At 46.0% G+C, this 26777-nt stretch overlaps 1 protein-coding gene across 16 annotated transcripts in view; it reads right to left on the bottom strand.

The window, feature by feature from the left end:
- The window catches only part of Lpp (LIM domain containing preferred translocation partner in lipoma), a 602788-nt gene that overhangs the window by 479887 nt on the left and 96124 nt on the right, over positions 1-26777 (bottom strand). For 3 of the 16 annotated variants that reach the window (XM_076548644.1, XM_076548641.1, XM_076548647.1), the window contains one exon: positions 6675-6790. The exons of the other annotated variants lie outside the window; for them this stretch is intronic. The gene's annotated coding sequence lies outside the window, so the exon portion shown is untranslated. The remainder of the gene's footprint in view (positions 1-6674; positions 6791-26777) is intronic. 16 annotated transcript variants of the gene reach the window in all.

Genomic DNA, 26777 nt, shown 5'->3' with positions numbered 1-26777 from the left:
GTGGACAAGAATGCAATAGGGTTCTCACGCCACTAGAGCACAGGGGAGCAGAAAAAGCTAACACTGGAAGGGCTTAGAGGTCCTGAGTCCTATTCTGCATACTTCATTTTAATTCCTTTCATCTTCACAGTGGTCCTGTGGGATTTATTTCACTGATGAGGAAACGGGTGCACAAAGAAGTTGTTCTCCAAGGTCACATAGTATGAAGCATAACGGACTCAGGCAAAAACAAAGCAGCTTTGGTGGTTGTTCCTCACCACTACACAAAACTGCTTCCTCTAGGACAGTTCGACAGATGCTGGACACTCACCAGGAACCACGCGCTTCTGCCAACTCTCACATGCTCACATGCCTTTTTTTTTTTTTTTAAGTCAAATTTATTCCCATACTGACACTGGGAGAGAGAATTATCTCCATAGTCATATTAAGAGACAGATTTAGGGACCAGGCATGGTGGCACATGCCTTTAATCCCAATACTCAGGAGGCAGAGGTAGAAGACCTTTGTGAGTTTGAGGCCAGGCTGGTCTACAAAGTAAGTTCGAGGACAGCCAGGGCTGTTACACAGAGAACCTGTCTGGAAAAACCAAAGAGAGGGACAGAGAGAGAGAAAGAGAGGGAGAGACATGTTTTAAGAACATTGACAGGTATCCTGTCCAGTTTCAAATTCATTGCTCTTTGAATGTCTAGGTTCCACATCTTACTGTACTATGGCTCACTGGTCTCCCCATTCAGTCTTCTTTTTTTCCTCATTTACTTACTTCTTTTGCCAAGTGGTACAGTAAGATTGGGGGGAGGGGCAGCTCTGCTATTTGTCAGGTGTGAGACAAGGTCAAGGCCTTCCTCCCTAAGCTTCCTCATCGACACACTGAGAACATAACCAGCTCCTGCAGCTTACAGTTTTATGACAATAAAATGAGATGCTGTGTGCAACACATCAAAGCGTCTGGTACACAGGAAAGGCACCATAGATGCTCACTCAGTGAGTAACTGAACGCAACATGAAAACTAAATGTCAAAGAAAACATCCAAGCTGAGCTCCTGTTATATGATAGGTTCTCAAGGAGGAGAATGGTATCAATTTATTATTAATATCCCTTCTGATAGTAGAAACATATCTTCAGTCCTCTGGCCCCAACTGAGTTAGTCTATAAGCCCCAAGTGGCCTGTACAAAGTTTCACATTAGACTTTCCACTTTGTGATGATAGTCTTTCCTGGAACTTACTGAGCAAACAAAAGATACAAGATGCTCCAATAGCTTATCTCAAAGTTTACGAGCTTCAATTGTCCATTTCCACCAAAAATTTTATCTTCAATTTGAAAATTATTACCATAATTTCAGCCTAAACCACACTAAAAAGCATCAATTTAATGTTCTCTTTTTATTTCTGATACATTTCTCAAGAAATAAAGATGAAAAAAAATGACTTCTAAATCTCCACCTTTTAAAATCCGATCCATCTGCTCTGCAAAGACTGACGAGTTACTTATAAAACTCATTTCTACTCTACCAGGTCCTTCACAGGTGGCAATCATCTTCTGAGTCAGTCAGAGAGAGTGAGAGCAACAGATAGACACAGACAGAGAATGAGACACAGGCTTTAAAGGCAGAGAATGGAAGACACTTGGGTTGAGATAAAATCGTGTGGCAGAACTGCTCCAACCAGTTTACCTAAGCAAAACAAATGAACAAAGAGTTACACCTCAGAGGGACACAAAGATGGCTCGGTGAGTCAAGTCCCTGTCACACAAGCGAGAGGACTTGAGTTTGGATTCCGAGCACCCAACCAATACAGTGGCGGACACAGGCAAATGCCAGAGGCTCACGGAACAACCGGTCCAGCCAAATCAGTGAGCTTCAGTGTTAGCGGGAGGCCTTGTCTCAAAAAGTAAATTGAGGAAAAGGAAGAGGAGACATGCTGACAGGGAACTTCTGGCCCTCGTGTGCTCCCACAGGGATGAGGGCGCCCACACAGACATGCATGTATCACACAACTACAAAATAAATTCAAAACTTTGGGCATGGATATGTTTGTGCATATATATGTATGCACATATACATACAACAATTCTGTGTGTGAAGGTATGTTTATGTATATTGCCTGCCTGTCATTTGGTCTGTCAACGTATGTGTGCGCAGAACAACCTAATGGAATGTGGCTTGCTAAAAATCCTACACCACACAGCAGGGGAGATAATACCCAAATCAGGAACTAGGGGCAGTGATGTGAAGAGTCACCATGTAGAGGTGTGACTAGAGGCTAGAAGAATAGCTCTTGAGTGCCTACGCCACTCAAATGCCTCAACTGGAAGAGTCATTCCAACTCAACTCCTTACTTCTAAGAACGGAGGCCTCACAGAACTGGTATGAAATTCTACCAACAACACATATTTGAAAGTGTTTTGGAAATGTCTGTACAAACAGAAAGGGACATTGCTACTCATGTAGCAATGCCTGGGAGAGCAACTTCTTGTCTGAGCCAACACGCCTCAAGTGGCGTCTATTCCCAGCACAGCCTGCAAAGGAAGACGGAATGTGGACAATTTTCCAGAGAGGGATGCTTTCTAATTCCTCCATTATTTCTAAAACAAAAAAGGAAAACTCTTCTTCCCTCTTTTTGTTTTTCCAAATAAAAATAAATTATAACCCTTACTTGCTAATAAATGCAGGCTGGAGCTGTCCTTAAGTAAAAGCTTTTGATAACAAATTGCCTGCACTAACTGCTATTTTACTGCTGAATTTTTTATTGTTGCTTAAGCACGGCAATTATGCTAATAAGCCTGGGAGGATGGTACATAGTGTATTGAATCTGACAGATAAAATACTCAATAAAATGCTAATCTCACCTGAAAATTGGAATCAGACAGTCTTATTAGTATTTATGGATATGGCATCCTAAACATGATTTTTAAAGATAGATATATATGAAATCGATGTCTCCAAACACAGCCTGCCATTTCTAGGCCTCTGTGTGCTGAAATTCAAGGTGACGACGACTCATACCTTTGCCTTGCTTCTTGCCAGAGAAACAAGAGCTTATTGGACACCTATGTCTCATAAGGAATCAGGCAGACTGTGTTCCTTCCCTCCCCCTCCCCTCCCCCTGCCGCCGCTGCCTCCCCTTCCATCATCGCCCCCTCCCCAAAGAACTGCCTGTCAGAGCAGAAAGAAAGGCAGATTTGACAGCAACGAGAACCGGTTGTCAAACCATCTGGCTCTCTCTTCACCTGACAAGGGGGAGGAGGGATGTGTTAGAAAGAGCAGAGGAGCGGCGTGACGATTAGAGAGCTGGCTTCTCGTCTTGACTTGGCCATTTCCTCAACATGCAACCTTGCTAGACCTCCACTTGTCAACAGGAGGCCTTCCACTCCCGCAGTGACTGTGTCTCTGCGAGAAACACATCTCCATGGGTTGCATCAAAAATGGGATCAGGGGCCCAAGACATGGTCCAGCTGCTAAAGGCTCTCCCCTCCTAGCCTGGCCGCCTGCGTTCAATCCTCGGGAGCCACAAAGCAGGAGAACAGACTCTCGCTCTCTCAAGTTGTCCTACAACCTCCACGCGTGTGCTTTGGCACACAGATAAACATGAGTGCAAATACGAGAGGTAGGGGGAAAGATTGCTTTTTAAAGTGGGGCTCTCAAAGTCATGGATCTATGGCAAGTAATATACTAGACCCATGGTAGGTAGAGGCTGGTGGAAAACTAAACGTCTTCAGCTCAAACTTACATGGTTCCCTTTCAACCAAATATCCCCAGTATGGTACCAGCTTGAATTCAGGGACCACTTTCCAGTTGCCCTCAAGTTTAAACTGATTTTCTCTTCTATAATCAGCACACTTATTCAAGGAGGACGCAAGTATATCAGTTGCTTCTTTTTCTTCCAGTTTTGTGTGTGAAGGGAGCAGGGAATGTAAGCCATGGTGCATAATTCTTAGAAGTCAGCTTCTGAGAGTTGGTTCTCTCCTTCCAGCATGTGGATTCTGAGGCTCAAACTCAAGTCACCAGACTTGATGGCACACACCTTTACCCACTGAATCATCTGACTGGTCCCTAGCTACCTATCTGAAGTAGCTTGAGATCTAAAAAGATTACTTTCAAAATAAAATCCTTCTTGATTTCCAAATCAACCACATAAGGCAGTAAGAGACAGAACACTCTAGAAGCAACCATGGATATGGAAGAAAAGTTCCAGAGACTGACAACCATCCAGAGTGGGTGGGTTCTAGGGTTAGAACAAGTAGCTTAGCCTTCTGACTAATCTTAGTGTACTGCCAAGCACAGCACAGGGTCACAAGTGTGTTGACTCATTCAAACCTGAATAGCCAAGGAACAAGTCACTGGTACACATGGGGAGTGGGGGTGGGGGGCGGGGAGGAGAGCCTCCACATCTGAAGCAGCACCAACCAGAGACTTCTCCCCACCTTCTCAAGGATTCAGGAGCTAAATAACCCTGCAATTTCTGTCTTCCTCTGTGAAAGAACTAAGTACATGGAAAAAAACAGGTTCACAATAAGGAGAATTGTGGCATATTGTGACGAGGTATGGCACAAATCTTAGTCCAAGTCATTCCAAGGCCCTTAGATGTCCCCTTCCTCTAGATATTCTCCCATAGCTCTTCTGACCAGTGAGTCTTTTTGAACCTTAAGGGGGTGCTAGGCCACTAGCAGCAAGCATGGAAGAGCTCACCAATCTCTCCAGCTGACGTCCTCATGCAGGCACACCTGAGCTTATTAAAAATAATAAATAATAATAATAATAATAATAATAATAATAATAATAATAATAAATAAAGGGCTAGAAAGTAAGAGATTCTCCCAAGACAACACAGTAAGCAAGGAAACTCTAGACCTAAAGGGTTCTTTTCCCATAGCTTGGGGCCAAGGGCAGAGGAGAACCACACAGTGGGTAGATTCAACCATCACATTCTAAAACAGCGTGTGTGTGTGTGTGTGTGTGTGTGTGTGCGCACGCGCGCCCAAGTGCTCATCAATTCTTCACTTTCTCAATTCACATATGGGGAACGAGAATTCAAGTCCATATCCCCTTTACCCTTTGATCATATGATCCATATTCAGTTTGAAAACACTGTCAGAACAAACATATCACACAGAAACCATTCTCCTCCAACTTACAGGAGGCAAACTGAGGCAGGAGCATGCAAATCCATTTGTCCAATCCACACAGGTCTCCAGACCCACACCCAGGCCTGCTGGCTCCACAGCATTGGGTGTTTTGTTGTTGTGTTGTTTGGTAGTTTGTTTGGGGTGTTTTGTTTTTCACCATTTGACTATGCTACCTCTAAAGTATCCTTTGTTACCATGTTTTAGGTAAACAACCACAGCAGAAAGTCAGCTCTGAACTGAGACATCTCCCAACAGAGGAACGACTCAATTCATACTTCGAGGAATAGTTTCTGGGAAAGCAGAGGAGGTGATGCCATCAAATACTGAAACTTCAAACTCCTACTCATTGCCTGCCTGGGGGGCAGGAAATGGGGCCGAGGTCCTTTCCCTCCGTGCTCCCCCCGACCATTTCTATCACTCACAGTCATTACCAGACTTAACTCTTTCGTCAAATGAAAGCTTTTTCCTAGCTTTCTGGCCTCTGGGTAAGTCCCTGAACTCATCGGCCCTGTTATTCATACACACTTATGCACAGATATGCAAACACATATGTGGGGTGCTGACTAGAAAGTGGCCCTGAAGAACTCTGCACCTTTAGGCTGCAAGTCTACAACGTCTCAGACTCTATCACAAAGTCAGACTCCGAACTTCAACTTCTTCCTTGGGCCTCTCTTCTGCCGGCCCTTCCTCCTCCTAGCCTTCACCTGCCGTAATTCCAGACCAGGCCCGGGCAAACACGAACTAACCCTCTCCATCACCAGCCTCAATCTTCCCCTACTCCCCTTCTGGATAAGACTCGGCCAGGTTCTTCAACAGCTCTTCATCAGCGAGTTCTAAAAACCCCTCCACCAAAGTGGCTGCCCTTTTCTGTGGTTTATACCCTCCTAAGATCAGCAACTCCAGGACCAGGTTGGTGCCAAGGTCTGGATTCTAAAGAGAAACTAGGGCAGAGGAAGGCAGTATCGCCACAGAGGTGAACTGCGGTCAGCACCTGTTGAGCATGCTACCCCGATAAGCAGGCCCACCATGCAGAGAGGCTGGCCCTGTGGGCAGCGGGTCATGCACCAGACACTATCCTGGGCCCGGACAGGCATCCTCCAATCCTTACAACTTAGCATACGAGGCATATTTATTCCTACTTAAAGTCACTTAAATTGAGGCCTAACCAGGTTTCATTATTCAATCTCACTCAAGTTGTGCATGTCATTCAAGTACAAGCAACGTTATAGCCCAGACTCTCAAGTCCATACATCTTTGCTGAGACACTACTGGTCTTTGTGCTGTCTTATTTTAATTTTCTTAAGTATGTTTATTCAGCAACAATGATACAGTTTAGAATTATAACATGCTTTGGGGGGGGGGGACAAGTTGCTTTCAAAACCCTGACATGCTACTCTTTGAGATATGGGGGCAAAAAAATCAGTGTTCCCAGATCTCCAAATTTTGAACATAATGATTTTTAAGGATACTTCTAACAGTCTTCACGCTCTATTATTTGGATAGCTAGTATCTTCGTTTAAAGAATAAAATACAGCAAGCTTAGTACTTACAAAGAACTACAGCTAACAGGAATACAGTGAAAAACAATTCAGAATTCAGATCTTCCAGTCCGGTAACAGCCTAAGATCAGCATTTCTGTAACTGGGTCGGCTCCAGGGTCTGAGTTCTAAAAAGAAACCAGGACGGAGGAAGGTGATATGGCCATGGAGGAGGACTTGTGGACACTATCCATTTAAGGACTTATTTCCCTAGTGTTGAAGGTACCCAGCAGGCTGAGAAGGGTTCCACCTAAAGCCCAGGACACTCCCAAGCAGCCCTTCCTGACGACTGGCCCCACTTCTCAGATCCTGTCAGACACATCATCTGGTGCAGGCAGGCTGGGAAGCGTATCCTGGGCTTGTTCTTTTTCTATGGTCCCTGCTTCGTATATCTTCATTCTAAGTACACTCTGGGTCAGAAGCCGTTTAAACATAAAGGATTATTACTTATGAGTCACTCGAAGCAGCATTCAATTGCAAGTCAGGAGAAGATGTTTCACAAGTAGCAATCTAGTTAAGATCCTAACAGTGCTGGTGGGAAGTGGATTTATGGAGGACAACAGGGAGCAGTCTGACCCTGGACCGTTCCCAAAGGCCAGAGTCATAAGACAAAGCTGTAACTTCCCCCAATTTCACAAACACAGCACCTTGGCTGTGTCTGCTTTCCCGGTAACAGGGTCAATGCACAGTCTTCCTAGAGGAGATGAATGACCAGAGGCCGGGGATGGACCTCAATGGCAGAGCTGGGTTCTGAGTTCAATCCCTGGTGATAAATGAGGAAAGGAGGCAGAGGTCAAATTCAAAGTCAGAAAGCTGGAGGTCAGCATGTAAACCACTTCCTCGCTCTAAAAGGCAAACATTTCTGACAGCAGGGTAACAGTCTTCAGAACCGGAAGCTGGAGGACGGACGACATCCTGACCTAATTGTAGGAACCCGGTGTCTGAAGCGGGCATGACTCTCCCTCGGCATTGGAGAAGGGAGTTATAGAGAACTGAGCAAAGGCTGCCAACTGCTCTGTAGAGCTCTGCTCCTAAAACAGCTTCCCAGGGGCCTTTCTCCTTACCTGGGCTTCCTGTACTTAACCCTCTACACCTCAGGCTTCCTTGTGAACCCGTGTAACACAGGATAGCCTTCAAGGCCACCCACTGAGTCAGGCTGGAAAGGTGAGAGGTGCCATCGAAACCCAAAGAAGCCCTGTCGAAAGGGCTCTTAAAAGCACAAGCATGGACTCTGGGTGGAAGGGAGAGGCAGCGCTCCAAATGGAAAGCTCACGCTGAGGGGAAGTGGGGACTGAGGTGGGCCTGAAGGAGTTCCTGGCAGGGATGGCCATCTCCTGAGATAAAGCACAGGAAGAGGTCATGTGCAAAGAGACGCTGGAAGGAAGAGCAAAGAGACGTTAGAGGAGGGACATCATGCGAATGAGGCACGTGAGGCTGCCAAAGAAATACAGAACAGGCTCATGACCGAGGCTCTACGTTCCCTGTTCTTGGGATTCGTGGAAATAAAGTCTATCCTTCCAGCAGCCAGAGGAAATAAACGTAGCCCAGCCATTCTCCTATCAGTCTGCACACAGGATAAGAAACTGCACAACTCATGTATTGACCACACCCCGCCATGGCTTCCGAAGACTGAAGAATTGACTCATGTGGCTGTAGGCTCCTGGTGTTAAGTCCAGACAGCCCATCTCCACAGCGTCCAGAGTTCCAGACAGAGAAGGAAGGGCAGTTAGTCATATTAGTGGGGAACCGGGTGATTCAGAGAAGAGGCAAGATGGCCACAGCCTGCTTCTCCATGGGTCCATCACATCATAAATACCTGGTCACTGAGATTCGTGTTAAACGATCAAGCGCTCTAAGTTTGTAAGAAGGACAGTAAGACAAGTAGATAGCAAAGGAGGGATAGAAGGACAGACGGAAAGGGGCTGGGGAGGCAATCTGGACTGGGGACAGACAATCTAAAAAGTGCCAAAGAAAGGAAAAAGCCAAGTCTCCCAAGGCCCTGGTGTGAGAGGTTAAAACAGTGACGCTGTGCTTGTGGACACAAGAACAACTGTACACAGGTCACGCGGAGCACCGCTACTCTAGGTAACCGTCCAACATGCAGTCCTGTGAGGTCACGCAAGAACAGAGGAGGCAGCTTCCTGTCAATGACTTCTGAAGCTACTCAACCAAAATACATTAGGTATGTGAGTGTTCGGAGGAACGAGACACATACCAAACTGATCGTGATGATTACTTCGTGAGAGAAAATGAGTAAGGGATGAGCGTGGGGTCAGTAGTAAGTTGTAAAAATGGTCATTAATTCTCACCCCCTCCCTCCTCTGCAACTTCCCTGGATATTCCTGCAATGTGAGTTTAGACCTTTTCTCACCAAGACACACATTCTTTCTCCACCATATTACTACTGGCAAGTACATATGAACCCACAAACTCAACCACTGCCGATTCTGAAAACCCGGTTGACATGTTCCTACCTTACCCATAACTATGTAAAAGACAGTTGAACGTTCCAGTGCATTCAAATGTCTTCTGAAAAATAATAACCACAGTAACACTGATTAAATGGTTAATGCATGCAAGTTATCTTTCAAGCATTTCACATAAGCTTCACAGAGGCCGTTTTAGGTCCCATCAGTCTTTTGACAGAGGAGAATGCTAAGTCACAGAAACAAAACCACTTGGCCAAGGTCATGGGGCCGCAAAGCAGAGACACCTGGGTTTAAACCCCAACAATGAGCCAGCACTCACTCCACTGTGTCAGTGCTAGGGTCTGCAAATCACCCCACAAAAGACCAGCGCTCACGTCTGCAAAAGCAAGAGCATTTATTTCTCAAGAAACAAATTCCAGCATGCTGGGATCAGCCACACAACAAAATGGCGGCGGCCCTGAGAGGAGATTGCAGGATCCTTTTATACACAGCTAGCGGAATTCCAGGGGCAGTTAGGTCAGCTCCAACAAAGCTGATTGGCTAAGCAAGCAACAGTTAAATTGGATTGGCTGTGGCATCTTTGGACATGTCAGGGCAAGTCCAGACAAGCCCTGGTATGTCTTAAAGAGGAGGTGGGAATACAGGATCTGCACTTTTCTGATTGGTCAGCACCAGCTTGTAGCCCCTCCCAGCCCAAAGGTAGGTTGCTCCAACGCCAGCCATGGTGCCCACCAAGCCATGCATGGGACAGCAAGTGGCGAGGAGCCAGCTGGGCAGAGGTGGCCACAGAGTTATGGCCGAAGTGGAGGCCACTGGCCATCTCATCAGGATGCTCCAACAATGCTGCTAGGAAAAGGTTAAGTGACCCTGCTCTGAGTCCTCATAAAAATGGCTTCACTTCAGAGATGCATAAAGCTGTGAAATACGTCATTCTAGAACTGCACCAGGAATCACAATGAAGTCAGCAGATTCGAGACTCTGGATACCTGGTTCTGAACTGTAACAGAGATCACAATGAAGTCTGCAGGTTCGAGACTCCTGGTACCAGATTTTGTGATAACTGCTGTCTATGTCCTCATCTCCTCACTCTGGCATTTCTGCTGGTTTCCAGGTCTCATCAAACTGATTGGCAGCAGGTCCTCACCTCTGTCCTTTATATCCTGAGATGTAGGAGATGTGGCCCACAGGGCCTGTAATCAATTAAGCAAAGAGAAAAGCTCTCTTCCCTCTTCCTCATGTGCATGAGCATCAATTTCTCATTAACTGCTAATTCTATATTTTGTGGTCCCCTTCTCTCTCCTTGACAGAGAGAAAAGACAGAGGCAAGCTCTGCTTTCTCGCTGTGTTCTGGGCCATAACATCCCCCTCCCCAGGTAACGAAACCGCTAGGCCTCCCCACAAAATGACTCCCCCTCCTGGAGCTCACTGGAATCCCACCCAGACCTGAGCTAACCGAAAGTGAAAGGATATGATTGGCTGCCAATTACGTCACTGCTCCCCAGGCCTGATTAAAGTCTTAATTATTTGAATGCCACTTTCTTTCTCCACCTAACTCCACAGACAAGTAAATAACCACAAAGGGAAGACTGGAGGGTGACAGTGGTAATAAACCAAAGCTCCCGGCTCAGGTAGGAGAGAGGAACCATTTGCTCGAGTCGCCTGTCATTAAGGACAATCCAGTCACCAGGTGGGGACATACAGCTCTCTCTATTAAATTAGAGGAATGATTCAAAGGGGACCAGTTTCAGCTGACAAGAGCAAAAAGAAAATCAATTTCAGGTTGCCAGGACAACTAGACTTTTCCTGCAAGAATAAATCTGATACAGCCCTAAAATCTGACAGCTAAACGTTTCCTCGCATTACATCACATCCCTAAAACGTATGTTGAACCAGTGAGATAATCAAGACGGCTAATTACTTTCCACAACACCCATAAGATAGAGAATTGATAGTTCTGGCTCCCATCTGATTTTTCACCAGCAGTTCCACTCACCCTCTCCATTTTACCACGCGCGCGGGACAGTGTGCTGCTTAAAATAAAACTAAAGGTACCTCGCAGTCAGACCTTGGATCCCAGAAAAAGCAAGGCTAGCATCTTTGTAATACAAGGTCCCCAATGGCTTAGATCTATAGTCATCCTACCCACTCTATCATCCCCGAGCTGCACCAGGGCCCCAGAGGAAGAATCTAAAGTCACTGGATCACACTTAACACACTCCTAGCCCTGAAGTGACTGTGGAGAAAGTCCTTGTTTTACCAGTGAGTGAGTCTGAGACTTGGGTCGGCGAGGCAGCTGCTCAGACTCCATAGGATCAGTCAACAGTAGAGTCAGGACTGTAATCCAGCTCATGCCAACCGCTCCTGTATCACTTCCTCAAATAGCTCGAGTCATTTCATCGCTGCCTTGGAGACTGTGGGAGCCCAAGTTAAATCCATTTGATCTCCTACTAATCCACAGAAGACAGTGACCCCAAATGGCCTTATCCCAGGAGGTCAGAGTCCTGGATCCAGATCCAATAATATCTGATGAGCTGAGCCTACTCTATGCATTTATATTCTCGGAAGGCTGAATATCAACTTATCTCTGGGGGCTATTAAAAACAAGAACAGCTAATAAATCACTGGAAAGCACTTTGCAAATACAAAGTAATACAAAAATGCTAAGCACCAATACTCTAAGTGCCTGAGGCTGAGGCTGCTCCCTGGAGAGTGTGGGGATTTCACGTGGACCAGGCTATACAACACAGCCTCCAACATCATCCACCAGCAGAAGCAATGGCCAGGCCCCTCCAAAAACTTCATTCTGCATCCTCAGGCTGCTTTCAAATGCTCAAAAAAGTCTCTAGACTTCACTGTAGCATAAAGTATGTAAGGGACATGTAAAAAGGAAACAGAGAGGAGATGTGTACATTGCACTGTACTGTAGCATAACATATATAAGGGACATGTAAAAAGGAAACACAGAGATGTGTACATTGCCCCCCAGACCATAGACAGAAAAGCAAATATCAAGCTGTCCCGGCCTGTGATAAACCCAGTAAACCATGAAAATAATGAACTCATTAGAATGTGTTTTGTAGCAAATTTACCCTTGACAGCCAATCCAGAGTCTGAAGAGTCAGATTCTGAATAATGCACACATGGGTGGGCTCCAGCGACAGGCGCCATGGCAGAAAGAAGCAAGAACAGAGCACACCTCCCAGACACTCACACAGTTCTCAGGGGGACCTTTTTCAAGTTGGGGGAAAGCAGAAGAAAAGAGCAAAGGTGAACAGAGTATACACAAATCAAAATCTTCTGTGAGAGAGAATTCATTCTACACCTGACCCTGCCGTGACCATGTGCATGACCTTGGAGCTTCTTAAACCTTTTGAATCTGTCCATAACTTGCCAGTCGATATAAATAACCTCTCTAATGCCCAGGCTGGTTTTGACGATTACAAGAAGTGAGTTATAAGACGCAATTTACCTCACTGGCTGGTACATGCTATGTATGTGAAATCAATGGGAGTTTATCATGCTAGCCCAAATGACCTCGGACTTTCAGGGGCTAGTGTCCAGCATAGAAACAAAAACGGGAGAGAAAGCATGATGTCAGCGGTCTAGGCCAAAAGGATGAAAAGGACCCAGAAGCTCTGCCTTTCTTCTACTTGGGGATAATCACTGTCCTTGCTCTCCAACATTTAACTCATGGTATGGGCAACGGTAGTCCAGGGACGGTCAGGCATCCTCAAACTTCAAGCTTTGGTGGAAATGGGAGAAGAGCATTGCCCAACTCCTGGTCAGTACAGAGCTCAGCTTTCTGAGTTCTGCCACTAAAATCTTGGCCTGACTATCAGATGTGGCCCAGATTCTCATCCCAGAACAAGGCACTAGTCTTCACGGGAGGAGACTGTTCCACTACCCACCCTCTACAGTTAACACATATGGACTTGCTCCATGACTCCTACAGAAGTTACAAAATACATACAACAACATGAAACTAAAGAAGAGGTTCTCTCTTGATGGGCACGGTGGTGCATGCCTTTACTTCTCCACTTGGATCTCTGAGTTCCAGGCCAGCCTGGTCTACAAAGCAAGTTCCAAGAGAGCCAGGGCTCCACAGAGAAGCCCTGTCTCAAAACAAACAAACAAACAAACAAACAAACAAACAAAAAGAGTAAGTTGTTTAACATCTTACTACTAGGTTCTTACCTCTATTACTTATCATTAATTATTATTCAAAATTTTTATCACGTGTGGCCCCTCTGAGTAAATAAAATGCTACAGCATTGCAACGACCAGGCCACGGCCTTTGGAGATGCCACCCTTTCTTTAAAGGCGTCCTGCAGTGCTGACACTAGCTGGTCCCTAGTCAGTGTCCCTCCAGATGCTGGGATTCTCAATAATCACTTCCATCACATGTCCGGGGCAAGGGGAGCAGCTGAGGACAGCTGAGGTTCAGCCCAAATCGACTTCTGCCCTGTGTGACAAGGCCAAGAGGACAAAGAAGAGAGAGAGGGCAGGAGACACGGGTCAGCCTGGGTAAGACTGGCGAGGTGACCATGCTGTGCGACTGCCCAGGAGAAGAACCGCAGACGGGAGAGCGAAGGAAGGGGCAGTATTTCTTTCATCTCGGCCTGTCTTCTAGCAAGTTGGCTTGTTATATGTTTATGTGTACTTCTGTCCTATCAGTGTCTACAATCAAACTCTTGTTCAGACTTCCAAATTTTGCTACAAGGAATTTTCACTGACCTATGCCTGCCTACGAAGGTTCCTGGAACACAGTAGGTTCTGAGTTAAGTCTCTGTTGCAGTGTGCCTGGATGCACACTGCTAAGGAGGAAAGGGCCTTCATGGTCAGCAAGGGAAAGGGTCAGTGGGCACTTCTGCTTACCGGCACTAACAAGATGGGAAAACATTGCGGACACTGTGGATCAGGGCTCCTGGGCGATGGCCGCCATCTAGTCACCCTGGCACAGATGACCTTCATGCCAGAACAAACAAAGGGCGTGCAGTCCCCTAAATGGAATCTCAGGAGAAGACAGGGTCTGTCTAGGGAAGCAGGCAGGGAGCGCAGGGAAAGGCACTCTGTCTGATCAACTAATGTTACCCTGAAACTGAAGGTTCAAAGCCCCAGGGGGCCCTGGTTGGGCCACTGGCTGCTTCGGACAGTGGTGCAAACATCCACCTTTTAAACACTACCATGAAGCTGAGCCCATTGTCACAAATCAATAATCCCAACACTGAGGAAGGGGGAAGGTCTGCCTGGACTACAAAATAAGTTCAAGATTGTCCAGGTCAACTTAGTAGAATCTTGTCTCAAAATTTAAATTAAAAGAAAAAAAATAACAAAAACACAACCATCTGCTAAGAACTGAACCAACAAAGATGATAACCAACTCTTGTTAGATTGAAGAAGGGAGAAGACATGGAAAGGGCGAGATTCCAGCTGTGACTTAAAAGCTCGCCTGTCACTGCATCCTTCAGTTAGACTCCAACCGTACCTCGCAGTTAGTTCCTAGAGAGTTCAGAACATAAGCACTGCTCACAATGGGAAACGTGCCATCATTGGAGGTGAAGGTAGTAACCAATGATAGGGATCAGCCTCAACCAACCACCCTCTACCAGAAGGTCCATGGCCTGCGAGGTCGGCACTTTTATCTGGGGCTGGGCCTAATCTTGAGAAACCATTATTATTTATTACATAGGAAGCACTTTCTATCTGCAGAGTGCTTTGGAATTAGTTTTTATCAGTTACTCAGCATTCTTAAAGCTAAACAAAGCCCTGGTGGAGGAGGGCAAACCCCAGGATTCACTGATTCATCACACTGGGTAGGTCCACACCCAGCCTCCCAGGCAGAGGCCAGGTTAAATGGGGAGCAAAGAGAACAGTTAGAACAAGAAACACAATGCAATTCAACACTCGTTGAATGAGGCCACCTGGCACTGGGATAAATGTTCGGAGTTACAGCAACTCTGGACCTCAGACTTTATACTCTAGAGCAATTTGAGAGGGCTGTCATGGTCCCCTCTGTGGCTGTAAGAAAGTGTAAATAGGTTTCAAATATCATGTGAAGGAATGCAGAGCATGTTCCTACAGAGCTAAAACCTGAGCACTATATGGATATAATTCCACTACCAAAACTGGTATCAAGGGGGAAACACAGGGCAGGCTTACTTCTCCAGGCTTTAGTTTCCAGATTAAGGTGGGAAGTCTCCAAACAGAAAAGAGGGACTTTTCAGAAAATGAGCGTTGACAAATAGAGAGACAGAGACAGAACGGATGAATCTAAGAAACACTTCAGGAAGAAAATTTGAGTCTAAGAGAAAGGCCTAGTTTGTCTAATACTCTGTGTCTTTGTGAGTCACTGTTGGTGAAAATTAGGAATTGAATGCATGGCTCTAAATATTAAAGGTTATAGCTACTCTCCAGTGCAGATACCTCACAGAACAGTCAAGCTGTATTCATCACCAGACACAAACACTGGGAAAGAGCCTGAAAGTCAAGAGGAAACCTGGGCATGCTGGTACATGCATACAACATGGCATGCATGGTCAGGAGGAGAAGGTGACAAATCTGAAGCCATATTAGATTACATAAGGAGCCCTTGTCTTTTTACAACAACACAGAAGCAGAGGCAGGGGGCGAGCACCCAGTAGTTCATGTCTGTCTCTCATCCCAGCACTGGAGAGTCAGAGGCAAGAGGACAGCTACATATTCAAGGCCAGCCGAGTCTACGTGAGTCCCAGGCCAGCCAGAGCCACCCATTTACATTACATAAATGTTTAGGTCCTTTCCAGGCTTCGAATTTGTGGTTCACTTCCGAAGATCAGCATCTAGCCCAAAGCCCGGCCCAAAATAAAAGTTCGAATGATTAGATCTTTGTTGCCTTAAATAAGTGAGAGCAAGCACGCATGAATGAACAGTCAGCAAGCAGACCTCCTCAGTGCCCCTGTCCAGCAGGGCGCCCAGGATAATTCAGCTGTGAAAGGGAACTGATTGACACACGGTGCTGCTAGCCACGGAACTGGCTCAGCAAACATCATCGCTCACAGGATTCAAGACTGATTAAATGCCATCCCCTACCCTCCTCCGCTCTGTGTACGGCTGTGTACAGGGCACCGCGGAGGGTGGACCCTCGTCCTCCTCACTAAGGAAAGCTGAACCTTAAACCAAGTGAAGGTACTTGCCTAAAACACAACAATCTGCGGCCTGCCACCTCCTCGCCACACGATGCCCAGGAGCCCTACCTGAGCCTCACTGTGGTCATTCGTAAAATGAAGGTAATGCTCCTGAGCCTGCCACCTTATGGACAGGTTACAGGGATCTGATGAATTAATGAGTGTGACAGGGCTCAGTCCACTATAAAGCGCTTATTAGCCTACGTCACATATCATACTCCCCAAAGGATTAGTCATGGTCAATAAATTATTACCGTTTATATGACTGGTCTTTCCTGTGGTTTTCTCATAATAGCACCAAGCATTTGTAACCATTAAAATTTATGCTTTTACTGAAGCAGAAGATGCACTGGTCGACTCGGTGTCCCGAAGTCTCCCTCTGAACTCTTTTATAGAGTCTGCTACAGCATCCCAGAAATCATGATTGCTCTTTCCCCTTCAGTTCCGGTCCTGACCCAGAGGCCGCCCTGCCTCAGCGCTCAGTCCCGTCATCTTCTTCACACTCCGACCTCTACAGTACACAGGGCTCACAGTTAGCTCAATTTAGAGATGGTGCCACCCAGGCACCGGGTTTCCCTCAACTAGCAACATCAGTCGGAACTAGGCGAAGAAAGAGAGTCAAACGCTGCACTGGGGGACATGCTCTTGATTATTACGCTGGTGGAATGTATACACACAACGCAAAGGCGTGGCTTTGTTTGGGCTCTGTCTGGTGTTAAAGACAGTAAGTAATTTGGTGCAAATTAGTCCACTTGGGGTTGCAGAGGAGAACAAGAAGGGACAATATGAAACATAAAAAAAGAAAATGGGCACACACCGAGTTCTGGCTTTAAGGTTAGAAGAAACTTTCAAAGGCTGACCACCTTTCTCCTTGCCAGAGAGAGAGATGAAGACCCCAAAGAATGAAGCATCGGGACTCAGAGTGATCTCCGACATCGCTTCATCAGAACCCAGATCTCTTATCTCCCAGTCTCTCTGGAGCAATTCCTCTGCTCACACAGCCTCATCTTTGACTTTCGCTCCATCCCAGGACCAGGACTCTCCAGCCAGCCTGGGGAGAGTGAACTGCGACAGGGAAATGTAGTTTCTGCAGAGTCCTCAACAAAGAGAAGGGGCATTTCTAAGCCACTATGACTTCCTCAGAGCAGTGACTTTCCATATTCAGGATATACAAGCTTGGACGACATACTGCCACTGAGACTGTAATAACCACAGGCTGGAAAACTGTCAAGGAACAAAGAAGGTTCCTTTAGCTCACGTGAGAAATGGGGAGAGGTCAACTTGGACTACAACCTTCTACCAAAATAGTAGCAAGTCACCAATGCTTGGTGATAACAGACTGCAAACCCCATAAAGATGAAGAACATTTGAACTCTTTCATTGTCTCACAGCTGATGACTGCAGTGGACTTTCGGGCCAGAGTTCTGTAATTCCGTTTCTTTGACATCTGTGATAGCCAGGGACGCATCCAGTGAGTGACTGGCTGGGAAACTATCGCATGCCCACTTCCATCTTGTGGAGTGTGAGGAAGCAATAGGACCTGCTGACCCCACTTCTCCCACAAAGTAGGCTGAATGTGTGACAGCAGCAGACAGTGGGCAAGGCCATGGAAAAGCTACATTTAGCCAGTGTAAACCTGCCCCACAATGACATGTATGAGACGCGCCCTCCCCTGCACACACTGCTTGTCCGGCAAGAAAAGGATGAAGGGGGGGAGGCAGACCAAGATGCAAGAAATGCATTATCTGTCTATGAGCAAGAACAGGACGGCCAAGCGAAGGTATATAGCATGCCCCAAAAATACTTAAGGAAATCACAAAGGAAAATGCAAGATCGGTACTTATTTTGTCTTTTCAGTTCAAGTCAGAGAAAGTGTCTGGAAGGATGAGAAAATACTTTCTCTGGGGAATTCCACAGGAAATGAAATTATCTCAGGCAGAATTAGAACTAAGGCAAACAGCTACAGCAGATATCGTACAGATCATCGCATCCAACCCTGCCACTTTACCACTGAAAAAGACACGCCAGGAGGAAAGCGAGCTTCACAGCTGAATGGCAGTCGAACTGGGCAGAAAAGCTATGTCTGCTGGCTGTAAGAATCATTTCTTAGTTCTGATCCCAAGCGAGCACTGACTTGAACACTAACCGCATTAAGCCGACTCGTGTCTGAAAAGCAAGGGAAAATAAACTGTTCCCGGTGGCAGATGCCTGGAACACTGGCTTCTTTCTCAGAACTTCACAGTTCATGTTCTCCATAACATGGAAATCAAGGAGGGTCCTGTTTCTTCAGTACTGCATGCGCATTTCTTAGGAATGCGTTGCCATGTCTGGCATCCTCCCCGGCTCCCTCTCCTGCTCCTCTTTTTACCATATACGGCACTGAGTTCCAATGTCTGGGTCACAGAACTCAGGCTGTGGGTATGAGAATGCAATCTGCTCTCTGAGCTGTTTGTCTTTACTGGAAACCCACTGAGTACATCTAGGAAACATTCACTGAAATGCAGAGGGCAGGGAGAAGTGATTCACACCCTAAACTTAGAAAGGAAAGAAAGGCTGTGTTTTCGTTGGTTTTCTCAGGCTCACCTGAAGGGATGAGAACCAAATTCGAAAGAGAATGGGGCAAGGTTAACAAGGGTCAAAGGCCTCTGTACTCCATTGCTGGAACATGGTCCATGATTCATGCTGTGTAAGAAGATTTCTGAGACCTTGTGAGAGGGCAAGGAAACAAGACAAGAGCCTTGTGACCGCAATTTCTTCAAAGCACAGATCTGTTCTTGGAATGGGTCTCCGTGCTCCTCCAGGTGGAGCGGACAGGAGTGAGTTGACCTCAGCTCTTGCTACTCATGAGCCTCTATGGAAAAACACGTTCTTGCCATGAGTGGCTGGTCCTTGGGACTGTTCACTTACCTGAGGTGACTCTTCTTAACCCTCAGAGTACGAATTGTCTGATGCTCTGAATAAAGTTGGTTATTGCATGAAACTTTAGTCTGCCTCATTTTTAGGTCCCACACTCCCAGGTTCAGGCTGCCAACTAAAGCGGTAAACACTCTGTAATTGTGTGTATCTGTCTGGGGGTGTATGTGCAAGAGCATAGTCATGCTCATGTGCTTGGAAGTGCCGGGTTGTGTTGTAAACATAAATGCTAGGGACCAAAAAAAAAAAAAAAAAACTCATCCCAAAGAAAGAAAGGGGTAACCGAGTTGCCAATCAGAACCTGGGTTGAGGTGAGCATTTGTCTTCCTGCTATGATACAGATATTTCTTCAAGTGGAAACTCCATTTCAGGAGCCAAAATGTTATCTGAAATACCCCTGATATTGTTTATTCTATTTAAAACAACATTTTAGGTATCTATAATTAAGTCCAAACACCATTTTCTTAAAGCACTATTCAAAGAAAATCCAATTTACACATCCCCGAGTCATATAAAACTTACAATGGCTTGGGCAGGAAGAATAACTATTCTATTTAGAAGAAAACAAGGTATCAGAAGTAGAAACGCCTTGCCTGGTACACAATTCTATAGAGTAGAAGATTAATAATTTCAATATGAAATGTATAAAATCTTAATTAAAAAAAAAGCAACCAATGGAAGGAACGTTATGAGGCATGGTAGCACCCAAGATCAAAGGGAAGAGGAAAAAGCTACCTGCAGCCCCTGAGCAGCATGTAAGAGCCATACAGTACGTGGTCACCCACAAGACACCTTGGCTAGTTTGGCGGGTTTTGGTTTTTTGGGGTTTTTTTTTGTTTGTTTGTTTGTTTTTTAACTTTTCTCATGAGGACCGAGGACAGGCAAGGATCACATTCTACACTGGAAACCTACCCCCAAGAGGTGATTTTAATTAGAATCTGAGACCCTTCAGTTCTGCGAAACTCAACAGAGAACAACGTATTAGCCGCCGTTTAGTTAGTCAGTCTTCTGCAAACTGGACACAACCATTTCTACCTTACAGAGTAGCTGAAAAGATTGAATGAGCTTTTAATGAAGTATCTAACTGTGGTTGACGTATAACTGAGCACTCAGTACCCTGAGCCTGTCAATAGTGTTTCTACTTCCTGCTGAATGACGGTGACTGCTATAGCGCAAAGGCAGGAGCCAGCAAGCCTAGGCTCAAACTCCCACAATTCTTTGCGGCCCGTGAATTCGGGCAAGCATGTATAGTCTTGTCCAGTTGTCTCCATGGCCTTAGAGATACTGTGAGACTCCAGTGAGACCTTAGCTAGACAAGTTCTCTAGAAACCACTTTGCATTGGAAGAATATGAAATGTGATCACAAAGGTCAGAAGAGCACAGTGCCACACGAACATGGGTGCTAGATAAGTATCAGCTAGCTGCTGAGGAGAGAAAAACCCATGCTGTATCTTCCACTGGCCGAACAAATTCGGCCTGATGTTTTCCTAAAAACAACTGAGACATGGTGTTTTTCTTCTCTTAAGTGCTCCTATGACAGAGGCTTTTGTCCCCGAGTCCAAACACTAGGGCAAAGGTTTCCTGAGAATGTCACTGTCGGACCACTGCGGTGTTATGAATGACTCTGAGGGACTGGCCCAGTTGCCCAGTAACTGCCCAGACAGGCAAGTCCAGACTGAGGTATGAAGGCCTGAGGAATGCCGGGTACCGAACCTACTGAGAGAAATGATCTAGAGTGGGCAAGCTAGACTCGTGCTAAGCCCCTGGGAGGCCCATCCTCCTCTGTACAGACGCCATGTTCTCAGGGTTGGGAGATGGAGAGAAGTCAAAGACTTACAGAAGGCAGGGCAGAGGATGCCAGGTTCCAGGTGAAGCATTAACACAGTGGTTTCCACAGTGGGTTCCATGTCCACACCAATGTGGACAGCTGACTTAGCCCAGGGAAGGTAGAAGCCAACTAGATTTTTGTGAAGAGTTTTTGAAAACAGATCCCAGTAAGAGAAACATTGAAAATGCTGAGGCCAAAGGATTTACCGCTCCTATCTATCATAGCCAGCCAAGGCCTTCAGAACATGCACCATTGTTCAGGAAAAAAAGGCCTCCTGCCTGTTGGCAGGACCCTAAAGGAAGGAGCCAAGTAGGCAAGAGGAGACATGTCCGACTCCTCGGATGCTTTGGTGGAAGAGCAGCGGAAATCTCTCATGGCTAACAGTGTGCCTGGGCTCTTCGTTCCTCGGGCCAAAGTGGACACTATCAGCTCTAAACTAGTGGGACCAAAGGGCAGCCAGGACTCTTTAACCTGCCCAGTAACAGCAATAGAAAGTGCTAAATAAGTGAGTCAAGAAATATTTCTGGAAGCACACAGCTCAGCTGGAATGCATGGAGAGCCACCCGTCCTGCAACCGCTGGATCTGTCCTGACTTTGAGAACACTCATAAGCCTGGGTTTTAAAAAGGACACGGCTGCCAGATAAATAAATAAACAGAGATCTCCCGGTGACTCATGGAAGCTATTAGTGAGAAAGTTATGCTCACAATAAAAACTTGATATCTTCTCCCCACCCCCCTCCTCCCTCTCCTGCCCATTAGAAACAAGCAGAAGAGGGAAAGAGAATTCCAGGGACAGGTGCCTGCTGCCCGCCCTGTGGGAGCAGGGTGTTCTGTCACTGGGGAGGGTTTTGATGGGGGTGAGGGGGGGAGTCATTGTTCCAGACCTTCTGAGACTTTCATAAACAAGGAAGAGAGAAATAACGCTCCCCTATCCCCACCCTGGTTTTATATCTTGTCCCAGACACATTTGGTAGCAAGCAGTTTGTTCCACATCCAAGGGAAGCGTCACAGTCCCAGGCGCTGGCTGCACAGCCATTCCATCTGAAAACATATCATCTGTCTGTGAGGCAGCAAGCCCAGTCGGAATCAGCAAGATCTGTGCGTTCAGCTAGAAAGCACCTTCTTGTGCTCGCTGTCAAAATACTTCTGCCTTAAACTCCTGGGATATGTGACTAATGTGCCTGGAACCTTTGCGAGCGAGCGGCTGGCTTATTTATTTTAGGGAGGGGAGAGCGGCAGCTGCTGGGGGTGGCTAGTGACAGAGAAAAAGGAGGAGGAAGAGAAAAGGGAGGGGAAGAAACAGCCAGGGCTTGCACTGGGTCGGCTGTGAGGTCTCAGCGCAGCGCCAGGGGCCCTGCTGCCACACTTCATTATCAGGAGCATGAGCTGAGCCAGGCAAGAAGGAACAGGAAGGGAAAGGCACAGAAAGACAGGCAGGGTGCATTCCCAGAGGTACAGTTGCCTAACAGTTCCTAAAAAGACAGAAATTTAAAATTAAAAAAAAAAAAAAAAGCAAAACAAAACACAACACACACGCCCCAGAGTAATCTTCTAACAGCCTTTCTCCAAAATTCCACAGTAACAGCTCCCCACAGCTTTTAGAAGAAGAGCCCCAAACATTGTAAGCAGGCCCTGGAGAATTCAGTGACTGGAGGCAAATGCCTCACCTCCATGAGCCTTCCAGACTCAGCCTGCCAGTCCCAAATTCCACTACATATCTTCAGGCCTCTCCTATACCCTTTGGCTTAAAACCTTCTCTTTGGTTTATGAAACGACTAGAAATCTAGGCTGCCACTCTGCAAGCCCTCTCAGTGGCACGGCTGGGCACCTGGCTGTGGCTGAGCACTAGAGACTTTGCAGCCTGCCTCCAAGGATGCTCAACTGTGGACAGCACCTGTTCACCTCGCCTGGCCACCTCCAAGCTTCTTCCCCAGAAGCCAGTCTCCCCCAGGGACCCCCAGCTCTTTACATCCCCAAAGTTACCTCAAGTCCTGTATCCACAGGCAATTGGCAAACACATGCCCATGGGGGAACTTTCTTTTTATGTGTTCCTTGGCAAATCTTAAGTAGTGAATGTAAGGGAAGATAGAGACTCATTAGAGAATGGAGAATAGGAAGATGGAGACACATTAGAGAATGGATGAAGAATAGGGAAGATGGAGACTCATTAGAGAATGGATGGAAAATAGGAAGATGGAGGCTCATTATAGATGGAGAATAGGAAGATAGAGACTCATTAGAGAATGGATGGAGAATAGGAAGATGGAGACTCTTTAGAGAATGGATGGAGAATAGGATGATAGAGACTCATTAGAGAATGGATGAAGGATAGGGAAGATAGAGACTTGTTAGAGAATGGATGAAGAATAGGGAAGATAGAGACACATTAGAGAATGGATGGAGAATAGGAAGATAGAGACTCATTAGAGAATAGGAAGATAGAGACGCATTAGAGAATGACTGAAGAATAGGGAAGATTGAGCAGACAGAAACCCAAGAAAGCAAAGAATAGCTGAGCACTCGAGGGCCACAGCTACAGAAGCAGGAAGATGAGTAGAGTGACCAGAAGCCTGGCACAAAGGGGAAACACTATCCGCCACTATTAGGAGAGAATCTAATAAACTAACAGCAGTTTCTATGCAGTGGACTGTGAACTATGTAGCGCCTCTTTACATATTAACTCATCTCTGCCTTATTAAAACCCTGTTTCCGGAATATAAGCGGTACGGTGGCATCGGCAGGAGAGGTGTGGAGCAGCCTGCTACAGAAACTGGCTCTTATGACCCCCTCTGTAGATATCGTTAGTTTATCTGGGAGGCAGACCGGAGGTGGTCCTGTCCCATGGGCACTGGGAAGCACATGAAGGTGCTGGGAGCAGAGCGGGATCCGGCTTAAGTAGAATGAATGATTCGGGGGTTTGTATTTAAAACTGATGGGAGTTGGTGAATGGGCTGAAGCCTACACGGTAAACAGACCCCAACACCCCCGCCTCGACTCGACCTACTCAGAAATCCCTCTTGCACTGTAAGAGACTTGGTCCAACAGCGCATGTGCTAATTTATTTTTCTGTGTATTCTCAGACTCTAAAATTGGATTTTTTTTTTTTATTGGAATAGTTTGTTCCCATCTGGTTTCTGGGCCAAGGATTCCATGGAATCTGCCATGGGGGAACAGCAAGGTTTCAGCCAGTCGTGAATGGGCTCTCAGTCTGGCCAGAACACACCAAGAGGCAGCATTGTACGTGGACTGAATAGTCATAAAAATAGCTCAGCTAAAGGACAGAGAAAAACAGCCTGCACTCTGAGAACTGACGTGGTTTCCCCTTCCTCCCTCTGCCACTGCTTCTATGGCCTGGTAAGAGGGTGTCACTAAGGAACGGGAAAGTACTGGAGGTACTCATGGGACCTGGAATTGAGAGCAATCGCCACATCTGCTTTTAATGGCATCTTTGACAAGTTCTAGAACTTGGGCTGCTTATCTGTAAAATGAGACTGATTCCATGGCATAATTTTCTCTACTTGTGTAGACGTGTGTGTGTGTGTATGTGTGTGTGTGTGTGTGTGTGTGTGTGTATGAGTGCACGTGAGCATGTGAGCGTATGTGTATGAGTGTGTGTGTAAGTATGTGTGTGAGTGTATGTTGTGAGTGTGAGCATGTGTGAGTACATGAGTGTATTTGAGTATGTTGTGTGTGCACAAGCATGCACACATACAGGCAAACACAAAGCCAGACAGAGGGGAAAGATATGTATTAAAACTACACAAATGCCATTTTAGTTGAGGTGAGATTGCTTTGTTTTCTTTTCAATCCTCAGTGTTATATAAAGCAGACCTGAGAAGCTGGTTGCAGAGGGTCATATTGCCAAGTTAAATTCCACAAATGAAAGGGACGGTGGTTAGCCAGCAGTGGGAAGATCACAGATAAATGTCTACCCCCTGCACGTCCGTAAGATCTCATCTGAGGCATGAGCACATACTATGCTTTTGTAGATGAAGAAGAGTGTGGTGACTACAGCCATCAACTCCAGGCTGCTTCATGGCTCCCCACGGCACAAGCCCCTCTCTCTCATCGATTACATTTATTACATGTGTTGGTATGCTGTGCGTGCAGGCTTGCACGTGCCTCTGTGGGGACACGGAGGTCACGAGCCGACTTTGTGACATTTGTCCTCTACTACCACCTTTACGTGGACTCCAGGATCGAACCCTGATCCTCAGACTTGCATTGTGAGGCCACAGAGCCTTTACCTACTGAGCCACCTTGCTGGCTCATTCTCTTTCTAAGTATCCTTTTTTTAATGCATGTGCTTCGCTTGCTTAGAGCCTCAAGGGGGCAGGAATAAGCATATTGCCCACTTTTCCATCCCAGCACACAGCACAGCACCTGCCACATTCTAATACTAATTGTAGTTTCCTAGATTAAGAGGAAAGATTTCAGTAGCAAGTATACATAATATTCAACTGCAACTACACTATTGTTTTAATCAAGAGTTATAGCATTTTAAATATTACCTGTACTTAAGAAAACTATATTTAAAGTTTGAGGCAAAATATGTAGCCATTAAAAAGATTATATGGATGGATGGAAGGAAGGAAGGAAGGAAGGAAGGAAGGAAGGAAGGAAGGAAGGAAGATAGATAGATAGATAGATAGATAGATAGATAGATAGATAGATAGATAGATAGATAGATAGATAGATAGATGGACATACAGACAAACTCATAAATACAAATAATACACATATACATGCACACATATACATACATACAGGGAGAGAGAGAAGGACTATTTTTTCAAGTGCCAGGCCTGGTAACAGGTGGCAGTTAATTAGTCCCAGTTAATTACAGAGAGGAGGGGATATCAGGACTGAGGCAGGAGGATCACATCATAACAGGAACTGAAAACTCACTTGGGGAACATAACAAGACCATGTCTTAAAAGGGCAGGGGAGGAGCAACTCGTAAAGAGAAGGATGAATGGCAGGGAGGAAAGGAGATGGGAGAAAGTAGGGATAAGAATGACCAGAATGTACTATAGACCTGCAAGAAATTGCCAAAGAAGAAAATTAATGAAATGTATACGACCTTCGATGACACAAGCCACTGACGGTCCATTAAAACTGCCCCCTGGCATCTTCTAGTTCTGAGACTGTACCATCGCTCCAACCCCATCCTCAACAGCTGACTATTTGTACTTCTATGACCTAATATCCAATCCATCACTAATTCTTAGCAACATTTCTTCCATGATAACTCAGAAAACTATGTTGCTTTGACCATGTCTCAGAGCAGATGTCCCCAAATCTTCTTCTTCTCCTCCTTTTCTCGTGCCCGTATTTTAGAATCTCTCTCTCTCTCCTCACTGCCAAGAAGGTCCTTTCTACCATGGCCTCCTACCATGTCCCTATAAGTGCAACTTCTCTTTTTATTACCACCATTTTACCTCATCATCTCCCTACACTTGAACATAAAATGCTACATACAAATATGAAGGAGCAGCTGTTCAGTGTTTTTAAAGGACTTTCTAGGGGCTGGAGAGACGGGTCAGAGGTCAGCACTGACTGCTCTTCCAGAGGACCTGGGTTGGATTCCTACCACCCACCTGACAGCTCACAACTGTCTGTAACTTCAGTTTCAGGAAATCCGATGCCCTCTTCTGGCCTCTGCAGGCGCCAAGCACACAGCGGTACACAGACATCCATGCAGGCAAAACATCCACACATATAAAATTTTTAAAGTTTTTAAAGAAAACTAATGTTAAAGACATATCATTAGCCAATCAC

This window comes from Peromyscus maniculatus, chromosome 12 (assembly GCF_049852395.1).
Source record: "Peromyscus maniculatus bairdii isolate BWxNUB_F1_BW_parent chromosome 12, HU_Pman_BW_mat_3.1, whole genome shotgun sequence".
Lineage (NCBI taxonomy): Eukaryota > Metazoa > Chordata > Mammalia > Rodentia > Cricetidae > Peromyscus > Peromyscus maniculatus.
The sequence above is the reverse complement of the archived record's forward strand: the minus strand, read 5'-3'. Positions and strand labels throughout refer to the sequence as shown.